This window comes from Anolis carolinensis, chromosome 3, assembly GCF_035594765.1.
Source record: "Anolis carolinensis isolate JA03-04 chromosome 3, rAnoCar3.1.pri, whole genome shotgun sequence".
Classification (NCBI taxonomy): Eukaryota; Metazoa; Chordata; class Lepidosauria; order Squamata; family Dactyloidae; genus Anolis; species Anolis carolinensis.
In genome coordinates, this window is record NC_085843.1 from 163,981,958 (window position 1) to 164,005,436 (window position 23,479).

General features: G+C 40.0%; 1 protein-coding gene across 2 annotated transcripts in view; it reads right to left on the reverse strand.

Annotated features, from left to right (window-relative positions):
* vti1a (vesicle transport through interaction with t-SNAREs 1A) overlaps positions 1–23,479 on the reverse strand; it is a 381,072-nt gene that overhangs the window by 18,468 nt on the left and 339,125 nt on the right. The window contains exons 9-10 of one of the 2 annotated variants that reach the window (XR_010004453.1): positions 15,120–15,214; positions 1,996–2,060 (exon numbers count right to left, since the gene is read on the reverse strand). The exons of the other annotated variant lie outside the window; for it this stretch is intronic. The gene's annotated coding sequence lies outside the window, so the exon portion shown is untranslated. Of the gene's footprint in view, positions 1–1,995; positions 2,061–15,119; positions 15,215–23,479 lie in introns of those variants that run through there. 2 annotated transcript variants of the gene reach the window in all.

Consider the following 23,479-nt stretch of genomic DNA (forward strand, 5'->3'; position numbering starts at 1 on the left):
ACATAAGTGTTGCTGCTCATCACTACTGCCAAAGACAACCAACTTTCCTGAAGTTGCATTACACACTGGAGCCAGAGTTGAACATTATATTTTTTTTGTCTATTTCACAAATGAAATGTATCCAATCCAATATTATAGAAAATGGATAAAAACCTTCAAGGGGAAAAAAAGATTATTTGGGACTGGAAAATAAATCCCAGGTGTGATGTGTTCTGGTTCATTTACAAAATTCCAGCCTTGTTCAGCAAACATGTCAAAAGATCAGGACACACACACTGTGTTAGCAGGCACAGTGCTGTCAGAGATTATGCTAAACTATGGCAACCTTAAAACAACTATACACAAGAACTGGAAATCTTACTTGCTTTCATAATTTCAAAACAACCAAGTCACTGATTTTAATCCTTTCTATTGAGAGATGCATTGTGTATATGCTGCTCTCTTCTGGCTGCCTCCACAATTTTTAGCATGCAAAGTCATGTTTTAAAAGGTGAAAAGAAAAGCTATGTAATTTTTTTTAAAAGCAGGACTCAGAATCCTGGCAAAAACAAGCCTAGCTCTGCTGGCCTTTTGCCCAGAAATAGACTTTGCTCTAGAATTCTGCATCTCATTCCAGTATCACATCTGACATCTTGGAACTTTATGCAAGATATAGTGGGGGAGATAAGTTTATTTTTATCCTTCTCCTTATGCAAGACAACAAAAACAATAGCAACAATTCTGAAGAAAAGGAAAGAGAAGGTCTCTTTATATAAAGTTTAACCGGAGAGATCCTAATAAAGCTAAGCAAGGAAATCCATAATTTTAGCTTTTGCACATTTGCAGTATTTTCTCTTAAGTTACCTGCTGTGGTGTCTTTGGGATTTTTTGAGATGGCAGAGCTAGTCCAAGACATTATATTGCCTGAGGCAAAAAAACCCCCCAAATAAATAGCATCCCATAATGAGAAGACAAGAAAACTTGGAGAAGATAATGATGCTGGGGAACATGGAAGGAAAAAAGAAGAGGGGCTGACTAAGGGCAAGATGGATGGATGTTATCCTTGAAGTGACTGGCTTATCCTTGAAGGAGCTGGGGGTGGCAACGGCCAACAGGGAACTCTGGCATGGGCTGGTACAAGAGGTCATGAAAAGTCAGAAGCAACTGAACAAATAAATAGCAACACAAATAGTATCCTCAATCATTGCATGGATAAATGTGCAATGGTACTACCAATTCTTTCAGCATTGATACTGGCTGCTAGTGGACATAGGGAGGTTGCCTAGCTTGCTCTCTCATGACATTGTTGCCATCTCCCAATGTCTGCTCTTTGAGCTGACTAGCTCACCCTGTCTAATGGTAGGCCCAGCCTTGGAAAATGGCTGTAAGGGGGCCATATACACCTGAGGGCACCTTGCTGACTGATGGATTTTGGATGTCATATTCCAAATAGTAACTTCTTTAATATCTGGTTTAGTCTGGATTGAATTTTGGGGATATGCAGCTAAAGGATATAACCAGTGATCCAGTCATTTCACTTGTATGGTTGAGTGTATCACATCATGAACATGGGAGAGCAGAACCAGTATGGTGTAGAGATTTGGTTGTTATACTAGGACGGTGAAAGGTCAAGGTTAAAATCTTTGCTCAGCCATGGGAACTCTATGGATATCTTTGGATAAGTCACACTTTCTCAGTCTTGCACACAGCCATGTAATCTGGGACAGAACATGTTTTAAAGAGATCCGGTTCACTTTGGACTGTCTACAAAAGCATCTCACGAACTGGCTAGAAACTGGCACAGTGATTACAAAGATCTACTGGGTGAAGATTGATCCAATCCAAGTATTCCCCCCCCCCCCCAAACCTCTTCTAGTGATATGCTGGTTAAAAAACCCAGGTTCTTGGTGCTTGGATGCAACAAGGCAATGCAAGAGACAGAAATCAAGCATTCCTAAAGGAACATTGTGGTTTTATTTCCGAGGAAGAAGTTTGTTTACCTTCACGCTAAGCTGTCATTCCCTGCTTCAGCATTAGCCCATCTTCATAGGTGCTCTGCATTTGCCATTCAGCTTTACGCTCTGCAATATTTATACATAGATCAGCTTGGGAGAATTTTATGCCTTGAGTTTTTTTAACACACTGTTTCTGGCTAGATTTGTGTTGTAGCTTGCATTGGAAATGTATGTTTTGTAGACACTCTGACCTTATTAAAGGACCCTTTAATAAGGTCATCATGAGCCAGAGTTGACTTGAAGACACTTAACAACAATTGAGCATCATACATTCTGAGCTAAGTTATCTCCAGCATTACTCCTTACAGCCATCAAATGAGAGGTGTGGAAAACTTCAAAGCTGTCCTTACCATAAATTTTGTATCAATTTAGCAGAGAAGCCAACACCTTTGAAACCCCTAAATATAAACTGGAGTCCTAGCTCTGAGTGAGCAATCCCAGGTTTGGTCTGCTACCATTTCTTTGCTGCAATTCTACATATGCATGTCATCCGTCACTTAAATATGGTTGCAAAAAAGGACAAATAAAATAATCCAAGTACTGGATCATCTCTCCTGTACAGAAAGGCATAGAGGTCTCTATAGGGGAAAAGGTGGGTAAATAGACAGGGAAGGAAGATTTCCTCTTATTTCAGAATATGGGATTATGGGGAGAGATTCTGGAAAGATAAAAGGAAGCACAGTGATGCCTGGAGTTAAGAGTTTAATTCATTCTGTGATTGAGCTCTTAGGTCAAATTGCTCTTATCTCAAGCAACTTTTCCATTGAAATGCTATTACAGTGTTCCCTCACTTATCGTGGGGGTTATGTTCCAGGACCACCCACAATAAGTGAAAATCTGCGAAGTAGGGACACTAGACTTCTCCTTAGGAAGGAAGTAGAAAGAGGGAGGGAGGGAGGGAGGAAGGAAGGGAAGAAAGAGGCAGAGGAACATGGCGCCGCCTCCTTCTCCTCCCGCTGCCGTTTGGGCTCCTTCTTCACCCTGCCAACCACACTCGACTGAGACCTCCACCACTGTAAATCATATTTTTTATGATTTATAATATTATTTTAGTGTTTATTTAAAAGCTGTGAAACAGCGAGGGCGCGATAAGTGAACCGCGAAGTAGCGAGAAAAACTGTAATCCTTTCTGGACCCCCAGACCCCCCCTCCATTTTTTTTGTTAGATGTCTTAAAACAAGAAAATATACTTTACAAATAACTAACATATAAAAAAATAAAAAGATAAACTTTAAAATAGTAGAAGTACAGAACTGTGACGCAATGGTAGAATCACAAAGTTGTGGCAAGGAAGCACAAAGTGAAGAGGCAGAAGCATGATTTTCTTCATACTGTACTCATTCCAGCCTCCCTCCCTTTTTCGCTCTCTCTCTCTCTTGTTCTCTCTCCCTCTCTTTCTTCATGACGCCAAACATACCAAGAATAAAAACCATACAAAATCAACTAACTCAAAGTTCCTCAAAGCGGACAAGAGTAAAGCAGACAGCAATTTCCCAAAAGGGAGAAGAGCACGGATGCATAAGGTATGGAGGCATGAGACATGGAGGCTGCTCCCTTGAAGCCCTAAAGTCCTGTACTCTTGCGCTAGTGCTCTGTCTCGCACTAGCACTCCTTCTGATGCTCAGTCTTAACTAAAAATGCATCTCATATGTCAAAGTGAAACCAGTGCCAAGCACCAGCTCTTAACTCAAATGCTCAAAGTTGGGATGTTCTTAAGTCAAGGCTCTTCACAAAGCAGCCAGTTTATTTCTGGAAGTCATGAACTCAGGATATTGTGATGGCTTTAAACAGGAATTAGACATTACTACTTGCAGGTCAGTCATCCCTGGTATGTTTCTCAGGCTTAGTGAATACAAAAGGGAGGTTGTGTTGCATGTTTGTGTCACTGTGAAAGTTGGCATTATCTTCCTCCCTTTGCAATGACCAAAGTCCCGTGGACTTACCATAGAGCTACTGAAGCCCCTTCTTACAGCCATTATGTACCTGGTGGAGAGTGGAAGGATTGGGGAAGTGTCCACCTATGTTCTTATAACCAGATACAAAATGATTTCATCATCCACTGAGATCTCAGAAGGTCTCTAGTGAACCTTATTGCTTCTCTGATCCCTCCTTTTTCTCCACCAGGTATGGAATAGTCAGAAAGAAATTTGAAGTGGTGGTGATGAATGGTAACTGCGGCATAGTTCTGCATGCAGAATTACTATGCCACTATGAGCTATATCTGTCTGTATATATGTATTTGTGTATATAGATATTGGGTTGTTGTATGGTTTCCGGGCTGTATGGCCATGTTCCAGAAGTGAGGATGCCTGCCATAGATGTGGGTGGAACATCAGGAGAGAATACTTCTGGAACATGGCCATACAGCCCGGAAAACATACAACAACCCTGTGATCCCGGGCATGAAAGCTTCGACAACACATTGAACATCTCTACGGGGAGAAATTGTTCCAAGACATATATATAGTTTAAAAATAAAAAAAAACATGGATGTTCTGGTGCACTTTTGAGTAAGCAGTCCCATCAGATACTCAGCCCACTTACAATTATTGCACTTTATAACTGCTCTTTACCTTTTATGGTTTTGGTGTTTACTGAGATTGCTCCTCTGCCCCTATTTTTGATCGCCCTTATACCTCCTAGGAACCCTATTCAGAGTTCTACACAATTTTCCCCTCTGAATGTCTAGTTATTATTATTGTCCTGGTTTTAATTCTGTTGATGTGTTTTTATTGTTTTATGTACAAGTAGTTATAATGTTTTTAATTGATTGCTCTGCATTTTAACTTGTCTTATTGGGCTTGTCTCCATGTGAGCCACCCCGAGAGCATTTGGGGAGTTGGAGGCGGGATACAAAAATAAAGTTATTATTATTATTATTATTATTATTATTATTATTATTATTATTATTGACACAACAACATGGTCTGACACAGCAAACAAGATAGATGTGCTGGATTTCATATCACAAAATCACAAGTCGAACACTTCCCAAGTGTTTAGGACTATGTGATGTATTTTTGGATGATGCGTGCAGATCCCAGTAGGGTGATCTTTTGTAGTTGACAGATCATGATTTTGTCAATGTGTATTGTTTCTAAAAGCCAGCTGAGATCTTTTGGCACGGTACCCAGTATGCCAATTACCACTGGGACCACCTGCACTGGTTTCTGCCAGAGGCTTTGAAGTTTGATCTTGAGATCCTGATAGCGGCTGAGTTTTTCCTGTTGTTTTTTCATCAATTCGACTGTCACCTGATATGGCGACATCAATAATCCAAACCTTGTTCTTTTGCACAACTGTGATGTCTGGTGTGTTGTGTTCCAGAATTTTGTCAGTCTGGATTCAGAAGTCCCACAGTATCTTTGCGTGTTCATTTTCCAACACTTTTGCAGGTTTGCGATCCCACCAGTTCTTTACTGCTGGGAGGTGGTACTTGAGGCATAAGTTCCAATGAATCATTTGGGCCACATAGTTATGCCTCTGATTGTAGTCTGTCTGTGCGATTTTCTTACAGCAGCTGAGGATATGATCAATGGTTTCGTCAGCTTCCTTGCATAGTCTGCATTTTGGGTCATCAGCTGATTTTTCGATCTTGGCCTTAATTGCATTTGTTCTGATGGCTTGCTCCTGGGCTGCAAGGATCAGGCCTTCTGTCTCCTTCTTCAGTGTCCCATTCGTGAGCCATAGCCAGGTCTTCTAATTATTATTATTATTATTATTATTATTATTATTATTATTATTATTATTATTATTAAACAGCAATTGGTTAAAAAAGAATGAGGCACACACAACACAATCAATGAAAAATCAATCAGCATGTGGATCATTGTTTACATATGGCCTGGTTATGTATAGAAACATTCTTTAAAAATGTTTTTCTACAGGATTTTTCACTTTGTGAAAAACCCATATTAAACCATGATGTGTAAGAAATAAAGGGAGATCAGTGCATTCATCAGCATGGGTGGAAAGTGGGTTGTCTCAAGCCAACCTTTATGAGCTTACCTGAATGTTATAGATAAAGCGAATTTTACATTCAAACAAACTAAAGCAGCAGATTAAGATTCTGGTTTTACAAGTACAGTATAAATAGGGGGAAAAATGAGACTCCGGGCTTTGGGGAACTTTAAAATATTTTTAAAATCCTCTATAGCAACAACAGTGGAAAATAAAATTTAAGTAATTGGTCAAATAGTATCCATATATGAGGATCCTTTGTAATTCTCAAGGCTGTTGACTTCAGTGAGAATTGTGCCTACACAAGGCTTGAACAATACGAGCGGCTGGATTTGAGCTTGTGAAAATGGGAGCCATCTAGTGACATTTTCTTTGTAGTTAGGCCTATTTTTATGTAGAGGGAAAATTAATTCTATGTGAGGAGCACCAGCTTTAATATCATGCTTTCAAAAGGTAGCTATTTACTAGAGATGATGCCTATTTTTAAGTGGTATGTTATTAACACTTTGTGGAGATGTGCAAAATTTGTACCCAGGCTCTGTAGATTCACCTACCAGATGAACTTATTTTGGAAGGCACAGTGCTGATTTACTTGGGAATAGATTGTCACAATATACTAGCCCGAAACGATATCTGAAATTTACAAACACTATTTTGAGAGTAAAATGTGTTGTGATAATTAAACTGTCCAAATGTTGTGACATGTAAATTGATTATATTCAATGCAGCTTGCTTTTTGAGCCAAATTGGTTTTGCAGCACAGCTTAGAATTATTTAGGGACCAAATTAATATGCAACCAATAGGAATATATCTTCAGTTAAAGTGTTGATAAATCTGAAGGACCTAAACAGAGGTGAACTTACAACATCCATAAATGTTGTGGTCAGCAGTGCCTGAGTTGCTGTTTTTGCCAAGTGTGTTTCCATGGCTGAGCAGGGAAGCAAACCCTAGTCTCCAGAATTATAGTTGAATGTTCTAACCACTACACCATGTTTGCTCTCTTATGCCAGAGCACTACTGATGTAAAAAAACAAACTAACATATAAATCTTCTTAACTCTCCTTGTAATAATCGTGGCACTGGGCAGACAAAGGTTCCACAGAGATGGTCAGTAATACTTGTATGTGGAAATCAGATTGGAAACTGAAGCCGCCCTAAGTCTCTTTAGGGAGAGGGGGCGAGATACAAATAAACTTATCATCATCATCATCATAATCAATTAGAGTATGTGTGTATGTGTGTGTGTTTGTGTGTATATATGTATGTGTGTGTGTGTGTGCGTATATATATATGTGGTTAGGATGTCATTCAGCTATTCAAAACCTCCAGACCATGGTTCCAATCCTGTCAATGGACTGTGTACGGACAATGGCTATGTCTTTGTGTGATGTATGACATTATTTTATGTGATGTGTTTAATCATGTTTAATGTTTTATTAGGGGAGGGTCAACTTTGATGTTTTATACTGTTTTTTATCGAGAGCATTGAATTGTTGCCAACACTCTGATCCGCCCTGAATCCCCTTCAGGGTTGAGAAGGGTAGTAATACCGCAATAAATAAATAAATGGCTTACAGGAGCTCCAGTGGCACAATGGGTTAAACCCTTGTGCCGGCAAGACTGTTGAGAAAAAGGACAGCGGTTCAAATCTGGGGAGCAGGGTGAGCTCCCATCTGTCAGCTCTAGCTTCCCATGTGGGGACATGAGACAAGCCTCTCACAGGATGGTAAAACATCAAACATCTGGGCATCCCCTGGGCAACATCCTTGCGGACGGCCAGTTGTCTCACACCAGAAGTGTCTCAAGTCGCTCCTGACATGAAAAAAAATGGCTTAAAGATATGTACATTTCCTTACATAAATGGTTGGATATCCAGTGCAAAATGCCTGCATTCAGTTCAAGATTACAGAAATAGAATTGTGATTCTGTCAACATGCGGCTTGCTTTGCTGCTCATTTCCTAAACAAACTGTAATTAGGTTGTGAAAGAAATGTCCATAATTTGATTTTTATGGACATATGAGCATATAGTGGACTTTAAAATTACTGAGGCAGAGGACTGGTTCACATGATTCCGTCATGGAACCAGAGGTTTTTCCTTATCGTTCTTGGAGATTTTCCCATCACCAAGGCAAGCTTGAGCGCAAGAGTAGATGAATTGAGTAACAGACATGATCATTTATAGCAGTGGTTCTCAACCTATGGGTCCCCAGGTGTTTTGGCCTACAACTCCCAGAAATCCTAGCCAGTTTACAAGCTGTTAGGATTTCTGGGAGTTGAAGGCCAAAACATCTGGGGACCCACAGGTTGTGAACTACTGATTTATGGGCATCCTATCCCACTAAGCAGAGTCAAATGAACTACAGTAGAGTCTCACTTATCCAACATAAACGGGCCGGCAGAACGTTGGATAAGCAAATATACTGGATAATAAGAAGGGATTAAGGAAAAGCCTATTGAAAATTAAACATCAAATTACATTATGATTTTACAAATTAAGCACCAAAACATCATGTTTTACAACAAATTTGACAGAAAAAGCAGTTCAATACACAGCAATGTTATGCAGTAATTATTGTATTTACAAATTTAGCACCAAAACGTCACAGTATATTGAAAACATTGACTACAAAAACATTGACTACTAAAAGGCAGACTGCATTGGATAATCCAGAATGTTGGATAAACGAATGTTGGCTAAGTGAGACTCTACTGTACTTTGTTTTTCAAAGAAGTGAGAATTTTTGTAGGAAATGGCAGGGTGACAATCTTCATTGGTTTTACTTTAAAAATATTTTGGTAGTTTTACTATTGGAAGAAAGGTGGGATATAAATTAGATAAAGAAAAGTAATGTAGTGATGATCTACAGCCAGTCTGATGACGGTGGGGATGGTGGCCAAGAATTTATTATTTTCTATGTCCCTTTCATCTGCACGGAATCATCTAATGGAGTTCACTGGGAGTATTTCAGGACTATTATGTTCTGATTTACCTGGATAACGTTTTGTAAGAGCTTCTGTAGAGCTCTTACAAAACAGCTGCACAGCTTATACTGTAAAGGAAATGTATATCTCTGGTGGTTCTACTTGCTTGTTGAGAAGGTTTTGATAAAATCAGTCATGATATCTTGATATATTTTGTTGGAAAAGACTCAAAAGTATGGTTTTGTGATTACTTCAGTTCTTTCTGGAAAGATTACTTCCAAAGGTGGTGCCAAAATATTTCTGTTTAATGTTGTTTTGGTTGGTCTATAACATATCCCATGATACCAGATTAGTCTTCATTCTGTTTAATACATACAAGAAACCATGGGTAGGCACTTTTCAAGGTCTGAAGCTTCACTGCCTACCAGTGTATTGATATTATCTTTTCCTTTCCATCTAAATTCAAGGATTTTTTTCCATTTCAAGACTATTTGGTATGGCCAGTAGATTGAATGAGGGCAAACAAGTGGAAGTTTAATCTAAACAAGACTCCTCCCTCCATGATTATGTCATTGTTTTTATTTACAGCAGGTAAGGGGAGGATTCGAATCATATGTTAAATTGGACATGGTGTGGTGGTTGTTATTGTTGCGTCCCTCCAAGTCATTTCTGACATATGTCAACTCTAAGGCGTATCTATCATAGAGCTTTCTGGGCAAGATTTGATAAAAAGGGGGCTTTGCCTTTGCCTTACTCTGTCCCTGAGAGTATTTGTTTTTGCCAAGGTCAACTGGTAGGTTTCCATGGCCAAGCAGAGATTCAAATTCCGGTCTCCAGAATCATAGTCCAATGTTCATAGCACTATACTACATTAGCTCTTCACAAAACAAGATACCAAATACACATCGGTATTCATACAAAACTACACCCCCTAAGGTTTAGGGTCAATTTTAACTTAGAGGGGAAAATAATAATTTTGTATTGATAGGACAGCGCTTCTCAAACTGTGCTCCTCCAAGTGTTTTGGATGTCAGATCCCAGAAATCCCAGCTATCTTGCCAGCTTTAGGAACTGTGAGAGCTGAAGTCTAAAACACCTGAAGGAGCACAGTTTCAGAAAGTTTGCTCTAGAAGAAACACTCATCAGAAGTAGGACAATAAGATATGGCTGAAAACTAATATTCAGAGCACCTATCAATATCTTTCAAGTTAACACAAGATCACCATTTATTATTTATAAACCATGGCCAAGAATCAGAGGTTATGATTTGTAGCTATATCATGACAGGATGCATAACCTATCCAGTGAATGATAGTGACACATATTGGAGCATTTTTATGGTGTCTTTTTGTGTGTGCATAAACCGAGTTTTCATTGTACAATGAATTTCATAAAGTTCTGTTACTTATTATGCAAAGGAACCCCCATAGTACTCTGATACTCAGTGTACACTGGGAGCCATGGTTTGTGCAATTGCTCTGCTATAGCTTCTGCAAATATAAGTATAGTGAAATGTCACAATTCATTTTTATGGAAGTGTAGGCCCCTGGTGGCACAGTGTGTTAAAGTGCTGAGCTGCTGAACTTGCGGACCAAAAGGTCCCAGGTTCAAATTCCGGGAGCGGAATGAGCGCCCGCTGTTAGCCCCAGCTCCTGCTAACCTAGCAGTTCGAAAACATGCCAATGTGAGTAGATCAATAGGTACCGCTCCGGCGGGAAGGTAACGGCGCTCCATGCAGTCTTGCTGGCCACATGACCTTGGAGATGTCTATGGACAACGCCGGTTCTTTGGCTTAGAAATAGAGATGAGCACCAACCCCCAGAGTTGGTCACGACTGGACTTAACGTCAGGGGAAACCTTTACCTTTACTAAGTCAGATTATAATGGTGTAAATGCTTATCAAGATGGCAGCCTTTGAATCTGATATGAATCTATGTGTGTTTTTCTAAAAAGACGGCAGCCATGTTGGTCGTAAGAAAAATCCACAAGCCCATATAACAAACATACCTGCTTGAGACCAAGCATGTGTGCAACCTTTTGAAACCTTGAGTATCTTCATCAGATTTTCAGATCTGTTCATATTCTTCTTTATTCATTCAGTCGTTTCCGACTCTCCGTGACCTCATGGAACAGTCCATGCCAGAGCTCCCTGTCGGCCGTCGCTACCACCAATTTTTTCAGGGTCAAGCCAGTTACTTCATCCAGTTATTCCATCCATCTCGCCTTTGGTCGGTCTCTCTTCCTTTTTTCTTCCATTTTCTCCAGCATCATGATCTTTTCCAAGCTTTCCTGTCATCTCATGATGTGGCCAAAATACTTCAGCTTTGCCTCTAATATCCTTCCCTCCAGTGAGCAGCCGGGCATTATTTCCTGGAGGATGGACTGGTTGGATCTTCTTGCGGTCCAAGGCACTCTCAGGATTTTATTCCAGCACCAAAGTTCAAAAGCATCGATCTTCCTTCACTCAGCCTTCCTTATGGTCCAGCTCTCCATAGGTTACTATGGGAAATACCATCGCTTTCACTATGCGGACCTTCATTGCCTCTGTTCATATTGCAGAATATAGATGGAGGAGAGTTGATCTTCAAGTCATGTAGTCTTCATACTCTCTTGTGACATAATAGGACCAAAGAGATTTCAAACTTTGCATTGCTTTCAGTGTCCATTTAATCCTTGTTGTTCTTATGGTAGGATAGGAAGAAACTGACTAGGGAAATGTGATATGTGAACTTTTGCTGAACTAGTCCGTAGGCTTCCTGAAAGTGGGAAAAGCAATGACGTCCCTGGCTGCAGGCTCGTAAAAGGACGCAAACAAAATCAGTTCTTAAAAATCCACACTTTAGTTTTTTTTAAAGCGCCAAAGAATACCTAGACTGGAATAGTGAAATCACTGGGGCACTTGCCCTTTCTAATTGCAATTTCCACGATTACTACAGAGCAACCTGGGAATGTGAACAGATCCAAGTGATTCATCTGTGCCAAACCGATTCATCTAACTGCCCCACACTTCTTTTGCCATTTACATCTGACTTCATTTGAGGAGCTGAGTTTGAAAGCGAAGTGTGAATTGGCCCTTAGTCCTGGAGAGAGGCGAAAGGCAAAGAGAAAGTGTGTGCCCGGTATGTCTAAGTGAGAGTGAATGCTACAGATTGAGAACAGACTGCTCTCTCTGGATTGGTTTCTTGTTGAATTCATCGGGGAAGAGCTCGAGATAGAAGCAGAGATCCTTCTCATGCTCAGCTGTTATAGCCATACCTCAGGAAAAGTCCAAAGAACTATCAATGGACTTTCTTGAGCAACAGATCAATATTGTGCTTCATATCAGCCAAGCTGTTATTCACGCCAAAGGCAGTTGTTTGGATGAAGGGAATGACTGAGTGCACAAGTTCACTGTATCATAGTCTACTGGTATTTTTTTAAACTCCTCTAGATGCCTTCATTATTTATATGCAACAAATACAACAGCTTCACTCAGTGCAGCCGTTTTCTTGCACACACATGATAGAAACTTTGCTGTGTTTAGCTCCCTAGACTTGACTAAGTATTTAAATGCTGATGCTTTGAATCATATAAATGTACATAGAATATAGATGTCCAAAGCAACTACTCTGGAGAAATACTTTACAATTTAATACTCGTCTCTCAACAAACAATGCAGTTTTATTATTTTTAGCTCCCCAAGAAAGTTTGTGTTTATATATTGTGCACACAATCCATATGTGGATTCATCTTTGCCACAGATTTATTGAAAAATGTTTGGGAAAAATCATTGGTGGTGAGAAACAATTGCGCTGGCGATCAAGGACAGCAGTTAGGTAAGAATAACATTGTATCTGGGCAATAAACTTCTGCTTATGTAAAAACATTAGCAAAAACAAAATAAACAAAAACATACTTCATAGACTGAAGTAGGAGCCTCTTGTGGTGCAGTGGGTTAAACCCTTGTGCCAGCAGGACTGATTACTTAAAGATTGGGTTGCTGACCTGAAGGTTGCAGGTTCGAATCCAACCCAGAGAGAGTGAGGATAAGCTCCTATCAGTTCCAGCTCCATGTGGGGACATGAGAGGAGCCTCCTACAAGGATGGTAAAACATATAAAAAAAACATCCAGGCATCCCATGGGCAACATCCTTGCAGACAGACAATTCTCTCACACCAGAAGCGACTTAGTTTCTTAAGTTGCTCCTGACACGAAAAAATTTAGACTGAAATTCTTGAATTTAAATGGCTGTGGTATATAGGTTGTTTGCAGATTGTGGTACTCTTCTTTCTCCCTAACTGAAAAAAGGTGAAGCAAACAAATGTGTGATATAACATACTTGCTTCTGTTGTCACTGTGTGCCTTCAAGTCATTTCTGACTTTAAAGTGAACCTACTATGGGTTTTCCCTGGCAATATTTGCTCTGAGAGGGTTTGTCACTGCTTCCCTCTGGGGCTATGAGAGTGTGACTTGCTCAAGGCCAGCCAGCAGATTTCCATGACTGGGTGGAAATTCAAAACGTAGTCTCTCAGAGTCTTATGACCTCATCAGACAGGGCAATTTGCCTGTTGTACGCTGCTTGCTCTCACCTTTTGCCACAGTCCATTACATCTACTTCTAACCAGGCTCTGTGGCAAAAGGGGAGAGCAAGCAGCATACACTGAAACAATGAAGGGAAGTTGGATGGTGGACTCTTCCCCAATGGTAGTGTTTCTCGACCTGAGTGTCGAGACCTCTGGGAGAGTCGCAAGGGGTTTTTTAGAGGGGTCGCCAAAGACCATTAGAAAATACACATTTCTGATTGTCTTAGGAATCCCTTTGGCAGAGAAGGTTGAAGATCTCTCCACCTGCCCTCTTTCCTTTTGCAAACAGATAGCAAATCCTCCCACCAAAAGCCCTCCTCTGCTATGACTGGCCAGCCTCTCAGTCAAGGGGAGGACTGTTTCTGAGCCTCCAAGTGGGGAGGGGAGAGCAGCAACTGCAACTCCCAAATGACAAAATCAATCCCCCAACCCCACCAGTATTTAGATTTTGGCATATCAGTTATTTGTGCCAACTTTGGTCCAGTGAATGAAAATACATCCTGCATATCAGATCTTTAGAGAGCCTCTGGTGGCTCAGTGTGTTAAAGCGCTGAGCTGCTGAACTTGCAGACCGAAAGGTCCCAGGTTCAAATCCAGGGAGCGGAATGAGCGCCCGCTGTTAAGCTCCAGCTTCTGCCAACCTAGCAGTTCAAAAACATGCAAATGTGAGTCGATCAATAGGTACCGCTCCAGCGGGAAGATACGGCGCTCCATGCAGTCATGCTGGCCACATGACCTTGGAGGTGTCTACGGAAAATGCTGGCTCTTCGGCTTAGAAATGGAGATGAGCATCAACCCCCAGAGTCAGACATGAGTGGACTTAACGTCAGGGGAAACCTTTACCTTTTTATCAGATCTTTACATTACGATTCATAACAGTAGCAAAATTATAGTTATGAAGTAGCAAAGAAAATAATTTTATGGGGATCACTACAACATGAGGAACTGTATTAAGGGGTTACAGCATTAGGAAGGTTGAGAACCACTGCCCTAAGGGATGAGGCCAGCAGTGAGTTGTGCAATGTGTGGCGTGGACGACTGGTTCTCCATGCTCCCCTTCTCAACCTTGCAGATTCGCTATGATGCATGGTGAATCCAATAGCCAATGTGATAAGGTCCCTAGTCTAACACTCAAACTACTACACCATGCTGGCCTTTATTTATTATTTATTTCCAATATTTCTATCCCGCCCTTCTCACCCGAAGGGACTCAGGGCGGTGTACAATTGGCAACAATTCGATGCCGACACATCATTAAAAACAAACAGCATATAAAATCTAATACAAACAGTTAAATACAGTATAAAATATAAAACATATGGTTAAAATCCGTTCATCCAATATCCATACATCAGTCTGGGTCGTCTTTGTCATTTATTCGTTAAAAGCCTGAGCACATAGCCATGTTTTTAAGGCTTTTCTAAAACTCAAAAGGGTTAGGGCTTGCCATATATCTCTGGGGAGGGTGTTCCACAGCCGGGGAGCCACCACCGAGAAGGCCCTGTCCCTCGTTCCCACCAGCCGCACTTTAGTAACTTATTATTACTACTACATGCCTTCACTATGTTCTTACTGATGATAACTATGAGGTGCCCCTATCATAGGATTTTTTTGACAAGATTTGTTCAGAAGGGGCTTACCTTCGTGTTCCTCTGAGGCTGAGAGAGTATGACTTACCCAAGGAGTTTCATGGCCAAGCAAATCAAATTCTGGTTTCCAGAGTTGTAGTCCAACACCCAAAGTGCTACACCACACTGGCTTCCACTTGTAACCTATTAGTATTTCCAAAATATAATTGACAGCCAATGAAGTGGAAAGATGGGCGAGAAATTCTGAACATGCCAGGTTATATTACAGAACTATAAAAATGGACAAAATTATGGAAGTTGTTTTCATGGCATCCATGCATCCTTATAATGTCTAGTGCCAACCAGTATGTTCCACAGTTTACTGGACAGTAATATCCTATTAATCCATGTTGGGAGTAACAACTAGAGTGAAATACTGTATTGTTTTGTGTGGGACTCTTTCCAAACCGTCTAAAAACTAAACCAGCTTTGATTGGTTCTCACAGATTTATATTATGTATCTCACCATGTGGCCATAATAGGAGTATCTACCAAATTCAAAATGTCTGTTGTATTTCAGGTTTTGGAAGTGAAGTTCCTAAAGGACAGTTTCCTGCTGTATCAGTTGTTTGGCTGCTGCCCTCTTCTGGTTTGCCTCACCACCTGAAATTGGATATGTAGTATCTTAGGAACGGGCCTTTTTGGTTATGGCTCCCCTGTCCTCATGAACCCAGATTGATATACAGTAGAGTCTCACTTATCCAACACTCGCTTATCCAACGTTCTGGATTATCCAACACATTTTTGTAGTCAAAGTTTTCAATATATCGTGATATTTTGGTGCTAAATTCATAAATACAGTAATTACTACATAGCATTACTGCGCATTGAACTACCTTTTCTGCCAAATTTGTTGTCTAACATGATGTTTTGGTGCTTCATTTGTAAAATCATAACCTAATTTGATGTTTAATAGGCTTTTCCTTAATGTCTCCTTATTATCTAACATATTCGCTTATCCAACATTCTGCTGGCCTGTTTATGTTGGATAAGTGAGACTCTACTGTAACCCAAAACCTTATACATTAGGCATTTCAGTTTATAGTCTGAGGAGTCTTAATTTACAGTTTGCTTTGAGTAGTAGGTTATATATACTACTACAGCATTTTTACCACTATGCAGAAGAAAGATCAGGATGTTTGTTTGTTCGTTTTAGAAGTGTGTATGCATTTTCCCTTCATCCACTGTGAAGTTTTATTCTCTCCTAAAGTGCTTTTTAAATTTCTATTTACTTTAAAAATAGGTTATTTACAGTTTTGGTGTGTGAGTGGGCCTAAGAAGATAGTCTTCACGTCGCAACACTTGGAGAATGGAAAAATTACTTTTTTACACTACTTCTTTCAGAATCCCCAGCCATCACAGTTAGTAGTTTTTCCCAGCTCTCCAAACCCTGGAAGCACTTTTAAAGTTTGGAAACTTTTAAGACCAATTTGGGAGCTGTATTTGAGTTGGGTAGCTGATGAAGAGAACCTCTCACAGACAGAAAAATATGTGCACGGTATGATGTTTTTAGAATTGCATTCCCTGGCCAAATCCAAAGGCCAATGTGAATAAATTCCACATTCCTGAAATGTTTTGGACTTCTTTATCCATAGTTGGGGCCACCAATGTTACAGTTTTTGATGTGGTATGTAATATAGATGTTCTGAACAGCGGAGGCAACACATTTTAGGACATTATCTAGTCTAACACAGGCTTTTGTGGCCAACATTGAACATACACTGCACTGAAACAAAGGAAGAATGAATTGTTTATATTGATACTGCTGGATTTATCATTGAGCTGCTCAATGAGATGGAACATTTCTACCCTCTTTGCTGTTTGCTTTGTTAATCTACCTTTTGTTGCATTCTTTACCCCCCAAAATTTCTACCCATGCTTTGGAAACATTGCCTCAATTATGGAGGAGCATCAGTGGCCCAAAGCATTACAGCAGCAGCCACGGGAAACAATGGAAGTTTTGGTTGAATAGATAGAAAACTTGGATCCTCTAAATCAGTGGTTCTCAACCTGTGGATCCCCAGATGTCTTGGCCTACAACTTCCAGAAATCCTAGCCAGTTGACCAACTGTTAGGATTTCTGAGAGTTGAAGGCCAAAACATCTGGGGATCCACAGGTTGAGAACCACTACTCTCAATCTTAGAAATATGGTGTGCTCTCAATATATGTGGCATAGATGTTGGAGCCAACAGAATAAAACCTGGCCTTGAGTAAGACAAAAGTCAGTATCTGTTTTTTCTCATGTCAGGAGCGACTTGAAAAACTGCAAGTCATTTCTGGTGTGAGAGAATTGGCCGTCTGCAAGGATGTTGCCCAGGGGAAGCCCTGATGTTTTGATGTTTTTACCATCCTTTTGAGGGGGGTGTCTCTCATGTCCCCATATGGAGCTGGAGCTGATAGAAGGAGCTCATCTCTCCAGGTTGGATTCGAACCATCAACCTTCAGGACAGAAACACAACGTTTAAGTCATCAGTCCTGCCGGCATAAGGGTTTAACCCATTGCATCATCGGGGGATGGTATATCTGGTATAGGTATTTGAAGATAACTGACCAGATACGCGAGAGTGGTTGCATTTTGTTCTTCTTTCTCATATAATGTGCTTAGATTTTTGCCTAGAGCTGTTTCTCAATCCAGATTAGATTTGTGTATCACAATCATTTTGTTCAGATACCATCACTGGGCAATGCAAGGAGATCCCCAATCAAACATAAATGTTTCCTTGCCGCCCACCCCCCATCCTAAAATAAGAGGCACTTATTTGCAGCTGCTTGAAACAAAACTCTCCTTGTTCAGAAACACATGCCGAGCTGTTAACAGGCTGTCGTGAGTAACAGAATTTTATTACTACAACCACAAAAGTTCTCAGGGATTCACATGTTACTCTTTCCATCGCCAGTATGTTCTCCAGATTTTTCAGTGGGATGTTTAGAAACAAAAGGAAAGGGTGTTTGTTTTGTGTGTATCCATATAAAGAACTATGTGTTTCAAAAAATGGTTGTTCTTTAAAATTGTGTGTGAACATTTCTAGGAAGTTTAAAAGCAAACGCCGACTGTACAGGTTGCAAATTAAGTACAATTATTTTTCTCCTCTGCACTTGAATATAACTCACAGCTAAAGTCATTTAAAGGGGTTAACATCAACCTTAATTAAATATTAAAGTGTGCCTGTACCTGCTGCTATTGTTGCCCTTAGAATAAGATATAACCTATTTTTGACAAGTTTTCATCTTTCTCTGTGGAAGACGCTACATGAAACCAAATCAGTGGCAAAGAGGAGGGTAATGAATAATCTATTTCATATTCCAACCGTACCCAGAGCTCTGAGTGGGGAAAAAAAATATTCAGTCAGATGATAGCATGAAGCTGCTGAGGTACCACATGACGCAGCTAATGTTTAAATAATAATAATAATAATAAAAACCGCGATAAACAAATCATTAGCCCTTAACATTTGTTTAATGCAATTTGTTAATGAACGTAATGGTGGAGACTAATAATGAAAGAAAATAAAAACGTCTAAACAGGCGCCAAGCTGCCAGTGATGCTCAATTATTTCCTTGTCAAGTTTTTATGATTTAATGAGCTCCTCTGGGACTGACGGCTGTCAGTCAGTCGTGACTTTTTGACACCATTACAACTTCAAATACAGCAGCAGGCAGGCTGTTTTCCTCGGATTTGAAATACTGAAATGATCTGACAGGTTTAAAGAAAAGATGTGCAAAAAAAGGGGAGGGGGGAGAAGAGAGACAGAGAGGGGAGACACACACACACACACACACACAGTTGCTTTTTTTGTGTGTGTGTATGTGCGGGGCAGACACACACACACATCTCGGGATGCTGTTTGGTAATGAAAACCCAATCATTGAGGTCATTATCTGATGAGGTTTTTTTATAAGGAACTGGCAGGGTTTTTTTTTCTTTATTTCTTTACTTAATGATAACCCTCAATGGGTTTGCCCCGCATGGGATGGTCAGAGCCGCACAATTTTGTTCACCATTAATTTCAGCCTTTGAAGCTCCGTGCTCTGAAGCAGCAGCAAAGAAAACCCCCCACCAAGCTGGCTGCAAAATAAGACAATCCAGCCTGCCTTAAACAGAATACCAAATGGCCTTCTATCCCAGAGATGGGAACTGACGTCAGTCAGGCTACATTTTTCTGATATTTTTTCCCAAAACGTAGAGCATTTAAAAACTCTTTAAAACTTAAGCATCTTTAATTAAACTGTGTTTGATTCCGCATCAGTGCAGAATTAGTTTAGTGATTCTGTGTCGCGGAACTGTTTAGCAAATATGAATTTAACACACTGTAGAAGAGCCTGTTAATATGCACGCCGTAATTTGTCATAATTCAATAAAAGGCTTTGGAATGTTAGAGAACACTTTACTTTTTGATGGCTACATTTGGATGCATTTGATTCATTCATCGACCTCCTAAAGATGTGACAAATGAGTTCAGTTGAAGTCAGAAGCTGAGCTCTGATGGAAATGGCAGTGTTTGCTCTTTTACTTGTATTTAGCACAGGTGAAGAAGCACCAGATTAGTGCTAATTTGGCTAGTATCTGGGCCACACTAATCCTAAAAACTCATATTGGAGCAGAAAACCTGTCCAACATTGGGTATAAACAGTAAGATGACAATCTGCAAATAGGCTGATTTCTTAGGTAAACAAATAATGGAATACAGGCTTATTCTAAAATCCAAACGTGTCCACATGGGTGGCTGAGAAAGTGACTACAGTAGAGTCTCACGTATCCAAAATAAACGGGCCATCAGAACCTTGGATAAGCAAATATCTTGAATAAGGAGGGATTAAGGAAAAAATTATTAAATATCAAATTAGGTTATGATTTTACAAATTAAGCACCAAAACATCATGTTATACAACAAATTTGACAGAAAAAATAGTTCATTACACATTAATGCTATGTAGTAATTACTGTATTTATGAATTTAGCACCAAAATATCACAATGCCTTGAAAACATTGACTACAAAAATGCGTTGGATAATCCAGAATGTTGGATAAGTGAGACTACTGTATTCTAAAATCCAAACGTGTCCACATGGATGGCTGAGAAAGTGACTACAGTAGAGTCTCACTTATCCAAAATAAACGGGCCATCAGAACCTTGGATATGTGAATATCTTGGATAATAAGGAGGGATTAATCAAAAGCCTATTAAACATCAAATTAGGTTATGATTTTACAAATTAAGCACCAAAACATCATGTTATACAACAAATTTGACAGAAAAAGTAGTTCAATACGCAGTAATGTTATGTTTTAATTACTGTATTTACGAATTTAGCACCAACATATCATGATATATTGAAAACATTGACTACAAAAATGCGTTGGATAATCCAGAACGTTGGATAAGCGAGTGCTGGATAAGTGAGACTCTACTGTATTTTGTTTTCTGTTGGTTCAGTATATACAGCATACACACAGTTTCATGCACATTACTAAAACACAGTAGAGTCTCACTTATCCAACCTTCGCTTATCCAATGTTCTGCATTATCCAACATATTCTGCCTCCTGCCTGGATCCACAGCTGTTTCTTTAGGCAGCAAACATGTCCAACAACACAAGTGCAGTCATGCTCCCAAACAAGTGGCACACTTGTTGTAAAACATGATGTTTTGGTGCTTAATTTGTAAAATTATCTAACATTTTTACTTATCCAACGTTCTGCCGGCCTGTTTATGTTGGATATGTGAGACTCTACTGTGCAGTATAAAATTATTTTCAGGCTAGGTGTATAAAGTGTTTATGAAACATCAATCAAATTTATGTTTAAACTTGGGTCTCATCTCCAAGATATCGCATTATGTGTGCATATGCAAATACAGGTTATAGTGAAACTTACCTATTAGGCCTGGGATGAAGCCTGGGTAACAGTGAGTGAGGCAGGCATCAATTTTGTAGAGGAATGCTAGTCAGCCATCTTGAGTATGGTTAGAAAGGAGGAGGAGATTAGAGAGAGGCTCCTAGGATTGGCCAGCCAGAGCAGATGGGAGGAGCCAAGTCTTAGAGTGCAGAGAAAAAAAGAGCTCCAGGCAGTTCAGTTGTGGGATTTGGAGAAGAGTTTGGAGTGTGTGTGTGTGAGAGAGAACTGAAAGCTGTGGAAACTGACAGGCTAGGTCAGGCAGTTTGGATCTCTTGGGGGGGACTCTGGGGGTTGGTGCTCATTTCCATTTCTAAGCGAAGAGCTGGCGTTGTCCATAGACACCTCCAAGCTCATGTGGCCGGCATGACTGCATGGAGCACCGTTACCTTCCCGCCGGAGCGGTACCTATTGATCTACTCACATTTGCATGTTTTCGAACTGCTAGGTTGGCAGGAGCTGGGGCTAACAGCAGGCGCTCATTCCGCTCCCGGGATTTGAACCTGGGACCTTTTGGTTCGCAAGTTCAGCAGCTCAGCGCTTTAACACACTTTAATATTACAGTATAGTGGTGTAGTTTAATATAGTAATATATAATGCTAATATTGTGCTATGCTAATAATATAATATATTGTATGTACATACAGCTGCTCTGAGTCCCCTTCGGGGTGAGAAGGGCAGGATATAAATGTAATAAATAAATGTAGTAAATGAATAAATAATTAATTTTAGACTTAAGCTCACCCAAAGTCTGAAATGACTTGAATGCACACAACAACAATCCTAATTAACTTGACTATCTCATTGGCCAGAAGCAGGCCCACACTTCCCATCGAAATCCTGATAGGTTTATGTTGGTTAAAATTGTTTTCATTTTTAAATATTGTATTGTTCTTTCATTGTTGTTGTTGTTTTGCGCTACAAATAAGACATGTGTAGTGTGCATAGACAGGGAGCTCTGGCGTGGACTGGTCCATGAGGTCACGAAGAGTCGGAAATGACTGAACGAGTAAAGAAGAAGAAGAGTGTGCATAGGAATTTGTTCATTTTTTTTCAAATGATAATTCGGCCCCTCCACAGTCTGAAGGATTGTGGACCGGCCCTCTGCTTAAAAAGTTTGAGGACCCCTGGTTGGAACTGTTTGAAACTAAGTGAAGTAATCTGAAACATACAACTAAGTTAAGCTGGAGATCGTCTGTAACCGTTTATGCTAATGTACCTCTCTGAAATAATCATTTGCCTGTTTTTGAGAAAATAAATTTTTATTCTATTTTCAATTTTCAAAAGCCTCTACAGTGTATATTTTCCATCAAGAAGCCTTAATAAAAGTTCCAGAAATACAACAATAAAATACCACAGAAAAGCCTCATAGTGAACATCAGTTTGGGAGCCAGGGGTAGAAACAGTGTGGGCAGGGAATGGGAGAAACTTATCTCAGACACATTTAACAACAAAAATCCTAAAGACATTTTAGGTTGTTGGCAGCTATCATTTTAAAAGGAAATCTAAAATCAAACGGTATACCCTCGCCTCTCACATACGTGTGCTTGCGTGAGAGCGTGAGGAGAGTGGAGAGATGTATTTGGTGTCTGCTCAGCGCCATTCCATTATACAGGTATTCCAAAATCTGGAAAAATCTGAAACCTAAAATATTCTGGTCTCGAGCCTTCTGGATAAAGGACACTCAACATGCATTACATGCCAACGTGCCTACACTCAATGCATAGCCAAACCATCTGCTATCTAGTGAGAACCTGGAAAGCCTTTTCATTCATGAACCCAATGCCAGAGGTCATGGATGGGAAGACTGTGGCTCTCCAAATGTTGCTAGAATATCCCTGCAGTCCTTGCCAGTATAAATGATGGTGAGGAATACTGGGAGCTACAGTCCAGTAATAGACAGGGGCCACATGGATTCACAGTTGCCTTCTACAAATAGGTCAGTCATGTGAAGCAATGAGTATTTTCAAAATAGACATCTTGCTAGGAATATGGGGTATATTCCTACCCCATTTATACATTGTGCATACAGTAGTTTGTCTCATCCAATGCTTCCATGTTTATGTAGTCAAAATCTTAAAAATGGGAGCAACTTAACCTCAATGTTATTGTGCAAATACATTTCACTGAATGGTTCTGAGGTTCCAAAGTGATGCTGATTGTGAGCCCTTCAGAGAAAAACGAGCAGAAGTGTGTGTGTGTGTGTGTGTGTGTGTGTGTGTAAAACACAACATGTTTACGCAAGAGGCACGAATTTATCAGAATATTATGCAGATGGCATTTTGATAGCAAGACGTAACTCCAGCGATAGGGGAGAAGTGCTAGGGGAAGGGAGAATCAAAGGGTAGAAATTAAAAATATATATCATTGTTTAAAACATCATTGTTTGGCATTCCTCAATGGCTGTGTTGAGGTGAGATTTTGTGGTTAGGTTTTGGAATACTAGACAACAAAAACGCATCTCGGGATTATGATGGGTGATATAGTTGGGACATAAGGCGAGTCAGAATTACT